The sequence below is a fragment of the Sceloporus undulatus genome, chromosome 2 (assembly GCF_019175285.1).
Source record: "Sceloporus undulatus isolate JIND9_A2432 ecotype Alabama chromosome 2, SceUnd_v1.1, whole genome shotgun sequence".
Taxonomy (NCBI): Eukaryota; Metazoa; Chordata; class Lepidosauria; order Squamata; family Phrynosomatidae; genus Sceloporus; species Sceloporus undulatus.
This window is the reverse complement of record NC_056523.1, coordinates 24,286,139-24,295,554: the sequence shown is the minus strand read 5'-3', so window position 1 is coordinate 24,295,554 and position 9,416 is coordinate 24,286,139.

The window sequence follows — 9,416 nt, the reverse complement described above, 5'->3', positions numbered from 1 at the left end:
GGACTTTCATGCAGTTTCTGCCCCCCCCCAAAAAAATCAACATTTCTGGACATGATATGGTAGATGCTGGGGGCACAGAGATTCCATTCAACATTAGGAGGAACTTCCTGAACAGTAAGGGCTGTTCGACAGTGGAACATATCCCTCAGAAAGCGGTGGAGTCTCCTTCTTTGGAAGTTTTTAAGCAGAAGCTGGATGGCTATCTGTTGGGGATGCTTTGATTAAGAGTTCCTGCATGGCAGGGGGTTGGACTAAATGCCCTTGTGTTTCTCTTCCAACTCATGATTCTATGACATATTGTCACCCTGACCCACCTATTAGAAGCTCATCCTACCTTCTGGAAATCATCTTGCCTTAAGACCTCCATTTATCTGCCCACAAGGGACATTGGACAGGAAAAGGACAAGGTGGAAGGGCCACAAAGCTACAAGTCTCTCCCACACGAGCTAGCCCATGGTCCACATCAGCCTCTCCTAAATGCTGTACCTATCATTAGAAAAGAATGTTATTAGAAATTAAGTAGGCAAAAGGGGGCCCATGGCACACCCAAAAGATCTCTCCTGCTCCATCAAAACAAAAATAGATTTTAACATTTGCAGGGCAACTTCCAAGCCCTCAAATGGCCACAACTGCCTAAAAGCAAGAGCCAGTGTGGTGTAGCACAAAACAAGCAAACAAACCACTGGGTGATCTTGGGGAAATCACACTCTCTCATGCTCAGAGGATAGCAATGACAAACCCTTTATGAAATGCTTGTCAAGAAAACCCTATGATAGGTTGACCTTAGGGTCACCATTAATCAAAAATAACTTGGAGGCACACAACAAAAGAAGAAGCCAAAAATGCAGCATTTTTCTTCCCATAACCTTGTAAATCCCCCCCAAACCTCCCCAAAACACCAATAAAGATGAAATAATTGGCCACAAATCTACCAAAATGATGGCCAGATGTGACATCATGTCACATCTGGTGTGATGAAACTCACTGGTGTGCCTACGGATAGCACGGAAAGGGGAAAATGGTCCCCATCCCTTCGCAGTTGCCCACCTCTTAGAAACGTTTAGGAATTTGGATCCATTGCTTTGGTATCATTTTCATGGCCCCATTCATACTGGCCTAAAAGACATGGAGGGAACTGGGATGACCAGATGCCCCTCCCCCGAATCGCTCGTTAGCAAGTGCCACTACAAATTGAAATCAAATGCATTTTGACAGAAATCGAATGCATTCTGTAGTCTGCTGGGGAGGTGGCCCGTGCCAATCAAGCTATCGCATGGTGACGTTTGCAGGGCATCGGGGGAAGTGTCCTCCCTTTTTAAAGAGCCAGGCACAGGGGTTTCAGCGGCTGAAGCAGGGAGAGAGATGCCTCTCCTCTCTCTCTCTTTTTATAAACCTGTGGGCTTTTGGGTCAGATCTGCCCCTGTCCCAGGCAAAGGATGGGATTGCCATGCGTTTTTTTTATGCTTTTAAAAGCAACATTAGCTTTCCCTTGCTTCCCTTGCTGTATCGCTCAAGAAGACAAATCATTCGCATATTGCTCAAAAAAAATTGTAAAAATGTAACATTGATTGTTTGCAACTTTGTAGCTCTCCCTCTGCAGAAGCAAGGAGAATCCAAGGATCCAAGGGCAAGCCTGGCCCATCTGCCTCTGGAATATAAACCATGCGCATGTTCGCTCAAAAAAAATTGTTTAAAAAATGAAGCAACATTCTGGAAATAAAACCATGGTGCATGTCGCATCAAAAAAAATTGGTTAAAAATGAAGCATACATTCTGGAATATAACCATGCGCAGTTCGCTCCAAAAAATTGTAAAAATGTAACATACATTCTGGAATATAAACATGCGCAGTTCGCTCCAAAAAATTTTTAAAAATGTAACATACATTCTGGAATATAAACAGCGCGCATGTTCGCTCAAAAAAATTGTTAAAAATGAAGCATACATTCTGGAATATAAACCATGCGCATGTTCGCTCAAAAAAATTGTTAAAAATGAAACAAACATTCTGGAATATAAACATGCGCATGTTCGCTCAAAAAAATTGTTAAAAATGTAACATACATTTCGGGAATATAAACATGCTGCATGTTCGCTCAAAAAAATTGTTAAAAATGAAGCATACATTCTGGAATATAAACCATGCGCATGTTCGCTCAAAAAAATGTTAAAAAATGAAACAACATTCTGGAATATAAACCATGCGCATGTTCGCGGGGGGGGGGGATGGCTTTGGAGGAAACATGGGTGAGTCCCATTTGAAGCAAAATTACCACTTTTGGAAGCCCCAGACTTTTCGGTCATCAAATTACTTTTCTTTTAAAAAAGGCCTTGGAGAACGTCACTTTGCCTTCATCTGCTCTAAGATAGTTAAATTTCTCCCTAGCAATATGTGCATTATTGGAAAACATTTGTAAAACTTTTAGGGCTTTTCAGAATTTATTCAGAGACCCCTCATATGCCAAGGCCTGCTCTCTTTCATTCACAGAACCTAGTGGCCCATTGTTTATTTAAAGTACATTTGCTAAAAGCCCTAACAAAAAGTTGACACTGAAAGAAGAGTCAAGCACAGAGCATGCTTGGCTCTTTTCTAATATTCTACATCACTGGCTGTTTCTTGAAGTACAGTAGTTATTATTTACTATTCAGCCATGATTCATTTATAAATATGACTTGTTCACAGGTTGACCAGACATAGAATCATAGAATCATAGCGTTGGAAGAGACCGCAAGGGCCATCCAGTCCAACCCCATTCTGCCATGCAGGAAATCCAAATCAAAGCATCCCCAGCAGATGGCCATCCAGCCTCTGCTTAAAGACCTCCAAGGAAGGAGACTCCACTACACTCCGAGGGAGTGCATTCCACTGTCGAACAGCCCTTACTGTCAATAAGTTCTTCCTAACGTTTTGGTGGAATCTCTCCTCCTGGAGCTTGCATCCATTGTTCCGGGTCCTGTTCTCTGGAGCAGCAGAAAAACAAGCTTGCTCCCTCCTCAATATGACATCCTTTCAAATATTTAAACAGGGCTATCATATCACCTCTTAACCTTCTCTTCTCCAGTCTAAACATCCCCAGCTCCCTGAGTCGTTCCTCATAGGGCAAGGTTTCCAGACCTTTCACCATTTTAGTCGCCCTCCTCTGGACACGTTCCAATTTGTCAATGTCCTTTTTGAATTGTGGTGCCCAGAACTGGACACAATATTCCAGGTGGGGCCTGACCAAAGCATCCTCCTTTTGCAGGACATATCCTACATTTCAACCTTCTGTCCAGGAGGAATTTTAAGATGGTCTCCATTTTGAGCATGACTAAGAAGCATATATTAGTGTTTTTAGCTTTTATGTGGCAATGTCCTGCTTTTTTCTTGAATGTCCTACATTTTGTGGTGCCTTGCCGTCCTTTGTGGTTAGGACGCCCGACACATCCTAGCACAAGTTGGTTACATTTCCATTCCTTTGTATCTAAAACAGGGCTAATTTCTAATCCCCTCCCTGCATTTTTCCAATTGCCTATCTAGCGGCTTTCCAAATGCAAATTTATTTTTTGCCCAAATACATTTTCTGTGTTCAGTAGCACACACCGAAACACCCTCCTTGAAAAGCTCATTGCTTTACGGAGAGATCCAGTTTGACTTCCATTTGTAATACGCCACTGCACTTCTTTCCTGCTCCTTTTTCTAACTTTTCTCTTACCACAGAAAATGTATGAAGGTGGAAAGACAGAAAAACTCGGCAATGTCTTTTGACTAGCAGCCATATGAGCTGTCCTTTCAGAAACACCGCTGGTCACAGTCTTCCTCACTATGGTGCAATGCACTGTATTTCTATTTAAATTGTAATAATTATTATTTTTTTAATTGCATGAATGCATATGAAACTGTGTTCACTTTGGGATTTTAGCAGCTTCATTTCTCTTGGTGCTGCATTTTCTTTTTCCTTTTCCTTTTGGATGATGTACCAACAGCCACTGTTGGAACAAATGGCCAACCACTTTCATGTGAATTTCCTAAATAGTCGCTTTTTGGATTTTTGTGTCCCCCTCCCCCAAGGCTAATCTCAGTGCACTCTCGGCTGCAGCCATGTCCTTCTCCTGTTTGGTAATAGGATTTCCTCCAATGCAATCCTGTAACTGCCCTGTAACCTAATACATATCACAAGTGGGGGAAGACGATCTAATCCTCATGACAGATGTAAACCCATTTGCCCTATGTTGCAATGCCTGGATTGAAGCAGGAATTTCTGAAGCTATGCCACAGACTCACAAGCCAGCTACCTGAGGGCCACAAAGGAAGATTTGGGAAGCCTTAAAATCCATCCTTCTACCCGAGTGACAAAGTCCAGTTTAATCATTCTCTTTATCCTTTTTGGTAAATCTCTAGCCAGACTAAGTCGTCTTTCTTCCTGAAGCAGAGCAACTATTGGTACCTTCACCAAGTTTATTCAAGCAGCATTATGCAAAGGGATCTTGTAGCACTTTTGAGCTTAAATGAGCGAAAGACGTTGTAGCATAAGCTTTTGTAGACTTGGGCCGCGTCTACACTGCAGAAATAAACCAGTTTGACACCACTTTAACTGCCATGGTTGAATGCTATGGGATTCTGGAAATGGTAGTTTTGTGAGCATGTAGGCTTCTCTGCTGCCACAAAAAAGTACAATTCCCAGAATTCCACAGCATTGAGCCATGGCAGTTAATTGGTAGCATTCAAAGCTATAACCTTAGTCTGTAGAATCAGTATGTAGAGAGATCTTGTAGCACCTCTGAGACTACCTGAAAGTTAAATTGGTGTGAAACTGGATTACTTCTGCAGTGCAGATGCAGCCTATGTCTACTTACTTAGATGCATGGAGGAAGAAAACGTAAGTCTATGAAAGCTTATGCTACAACTTCTCTCTTTCAGTTATTCTCAAAGGTGCTACAAGATCTCTTTGCATACCAGTGTTCCAGACTAACACAGCTAGGTCTCTAAATTCAAATAGAGTTGTTCACAAAGCCAGCCAAGTTACTTTGGCCCATGAAGCAAAACAGAAGCAGGTCCCTCCAGCTTTAGCAGGAAAAAAAATTACAGCAATAACAAATAAAAGAGCAAACAGTTTGCTGCCCTTTCATTATACCCAACTAAATCCTGCTGCTGTAAGCATCTGCCCCATTCTGCCTAATTGTAGACAGTCTCTTAACCAGGGCTCAAATTCTGGATTGGTTGATGTGACCATTTTTAGACAGAATGGCCAAATAATTTTTTCATTGTTTAGGGCAGACAAAGAAAATGTTTGTTCTTTATGTCTCTCATGCACTATCCCAATTTACTGCACCACTACAGAGTTTTGGAAAATGGGGGAGACATGGGATAGCATAGAAATGGGAAATCAGGATCCAAGCAAATAGATAAGTATTAAAATCCAGGAGAAGAAGCAGGAAAAAAACAACAACCCAAACTAACCACATATATTAAAGTGTCTTTGAGACTGAATGAAATATAATTGGTAGCATGAGCTTTTGTAGACCTGAACCTACTACCTCAGATGCATTTGGTCCTCAAGTCTATGAAAGCTCATGCTACCAAACTTCTATATTTCATTTAGTCTCAAAGGTACTGCAAGATCCCTTTGCATACTGATTTTCCAGACTAACACGGCTAGGAATTTGAATTCTACCACACATATTAAAGTCTCTTCCTATAATGTTTTTTAAAAATCTGTGGCCTGTTTAAAAGGTACACAAATTTATAATTGCATAAACCTCTATCATCAGTCAAATTCTTCTGCCATGATATATTGAACTGTTTATCAGTGGTAAACAAATATTAATTAATCTCTGGAGTTATTTCAGTTCAAGTGGATGCACAGATAATTCAGCATGGAGTTAACCTGTGGTGTGATTCCTGGACCATATGCTCAGCTCACACCTGACATTTAAGAGTTTTTAACCTCTTTTCACTAGCTCAGGGAATGTGGGTTGAGATCATAATGAACTTTGACTACTTCCTTGCATGAGTAACAGGTTTCTCACTCCAAATTTCCACATGCTAGTTTGTCTGCGTGAAACTGTCCAGCATACTGACTCTTCTCTTTTTGGCTTGACACTGCCAAGAATGCATGGGCATGACTGATGCTAATTGTTTCAGTCGGGTTATCAAGTAATTGTTCCCATCACCACAGAGTTAGGGTCTCCCCTAAGTCATGACTTGAAGACGTACAACAACAGCAACAAAAGAGGAAGACTGCATTCCAAGGAAGCCACCGCCCTGAGTCTGCAAGACCTGAGCAAGGCTGTTAATGACAGGGTGACATAATGAGAATAATATTAAAAATAATATTAATATTAATATTAATTATTCCTTACTCGCCTCTCCCCATGGATCAAGGTGGGGAATAACAACAAATCAACAGTGGAAAACATCATTATAGCATATTAATTAAGACTTGCATCAGTTTAAAAGGACTAAGAAGACACATTTTAAAACAGTCCACATTTAAAATTCATCATCTAAATTCACAATTTAAAAATCATCTGGATAAGCCATAAGTCAAAGTCAACTTGATGCCAATTAACAACAACTAGGGATCGTACCGCAAACATTCATTGGCTGAAGGAATGCACCAAAGACTTTTCAAATAAAGCCAACCTGGGCTTTTTAGATTATAGCAAAGACCTTGATTGTATAAATTATGAAAAACTACACACTGCTCACTGTGGGTGAGCCATAATTGTGAGACAGAATATGGAAAGAAAAGTGGTCTCCACTTGGCAAGGGTGCCAGACAAGTCTACATTTTCTTGCTATGTTTAATTTATTCTCAGAACATATCCTACAGCAAGCAGGTTTAGATCTGGAGGATGGAGGCATGAAAATTGTGGGAAGGAACTTGAATAATTTAGAGCTATGCAGAAGACATCATTTTGTTGTAGGTCCTGTTTGCAGTCAAACTAATTTTGACTTATAGTGACCCTATGAATGAGAGACCTCTTAAGACCCCTGGAAACTCAACTGCTCAATTCAGGTTTTGCACACTCAGGGTTGTAGCTTCCTTCACTCAATCAAAACTACAAATCCCAGGGTTCTATAGGATAGAGCTACGGCAGTTAAAGTAGTGTCAAACTGCATATTTCTGCAGTGTAGATGCACCCTTTATCTCCTGATTTCTTGACTATTATCTCCATTTTGGTTTATGACTGAGCCAAGGTATCTTACTTAACTCTTTCAGTGTTTAATAGCCACTTTAAGGTTATGTAAATATCTGTGCTCACTGTTTTTGTTTTCTTAAGGTTTAACGTAACCCTGCTTTTGCATTTTCTTCTTTAACTTTCAGCAGCTTTCAAGTCTTTGCTATTTTCTGCAAGGCGTTTAAACAGAGGCTGGATGGACACCTGTTGGGTATCCTTTGACTGAGAGTTCTTGCATGGCAGGGAGTTGGACTCGATGGCCCTTGTGGTCTCTTCCAACTCTATGATTCTATGATACTGTATTACTAGCAGAGAATAGCAAAGATTTGGAATAACTATAGACTCTATCAAGGAAGTCACCACCCTGATTTTGCAAGACCTTAACAGGAACAATATTACTAGTTTGTTTTCAAAACTTCTCATTCATAGTTGCCATAAGCTGAAGGCAGTTAACTGTTCAGATTCTCATGTGCTTTTTTACCATTTCTGTTGGCTTTGTGATATGTACAGTATGTAGAACTCAGCAGCAAATTCTAACTCACGTTATAGAGACCTTTCCAATTGATTCCTCCTTTTACATACCTTATACATGTGTGTATGTAGATACATATGCACGGGACATGACAGCAAATTGTCCCTGGTTGACTACATTTCTTTGCAGACTGAGCAGAAAGTGTGCAGATACCAGTGTTTTTTTTAATGATTCCCTGCTCAAAGACTGGTTTGGTAAGCCCCGAGCTATCTTGCTAGGTTGACAAAGCAACCGAATCACTTCTTCCAATAGGGAATTTAGAAGGTGAATGCCTACAGGGTTGGAAGGAAAACAGCACTACTGAGAAATAGACGGTGTGGAGAAAGGTAATGAAATAAAATGTCAGTGATGTGAGTGACAGGTTGGAACCTTGAAGAGAAATTCTCATAGGAGATGACAACGATTTTGATATCGTTTCGGTTTGTTAATCCTTAGGTCTACCTATCATCTCCGTTACCTTTTCCCTTCCTTGTGCAACATGTGTTGCCCAAATGTCTCCAATGCTGTGAAATGTTTTCGGAAGTGTAGACAGGAAGGCAAATGTTTCAATAAAACGATACTCAGGTTGATCCATAGTCATGTTTTTCATCCATAATAATTCATCTATGAACTGGAAGTCCCTGGTCCAAATCTCAGCTTCTCATGGCAGAACACACAAGATAAGGAAAGGTCTTCTCAGATCTTCCACCCTGTCAGATGATAATACTGACCTATGTTCAAAGACTGAATCAGTTATCACTATAATATTGTACCCAAAACAGAAGAGTAGCTGGGAAAAGTATTATACTGGGATGATTTAGTTAAATTTGGATGCAATCTTGGATTTCTTTGCCATGGAGCACATTAATCTGGCTTGAAAACTAGGCATAAAAACTGGGGGCAATCTACTTCTTACATCAGTACTAATTTAGCACAAGCTCCTGTTGAGAAAAGAGCCCTGTGACATCCACTTTCCCCATATCCCCTGAAGCCCCCTAGTGAAGTATTGCTTACCTTAGAAGACTGAGATCAACGGATCGTGTCTCGATGCAATTGCTCCAACACAAGTGTTTATACACCAGTGTAAGAAACACGCCCCTTTTAATAGGACACAGGGCTGGCTTTGATCCTGTCAGGACCTGAACAGAGATCTGCAGGTTTTCATCAGCCTCACACAACAGCATATACACCCATGTCTTGGGAAACCGGAACCACCTTCATCCTGTGAGTGTGACATTCTTGCCATACATCTTTGCCCATCCCTTCCCAAAATGGTGACCTCCCAGTTTACTACAGTGGGCTAGATACTTGGCCTACCAGATGCTTCTCTGAAGGTGGGTTGCAAAGGCAGCTCCCTCTGGTTCGTAAACTGTGCAGAACAGGTTAAAGCGGACACACAACTTTGTAACTCAACCAATCGCTCCAGCTGCTTTACCCTCTTTTGCAACACATCTCATTAAGTTTCACACCCTAGGAAGCAGATGTTATCACTTCGTCTCCGTTCTAAGGAATCCTGGGATTTGTAGTTTGGTGAGATGGTCCATGTTCTCTCCTAGAGAACTACACACTTATGCTCTCCAGCAAAGAATTTAAAATACAATACTCAATATAAAAATACAGCATTGTTTACTAAGTGATATCACACAGCTTATAATTGTGCAGTTAGTATAGATACACTCTTTTGTTGCCCTGCACCTTCAAGTTGTTTCCGACTTATGATGACTCTATCATGGGGTTTTCTTGGC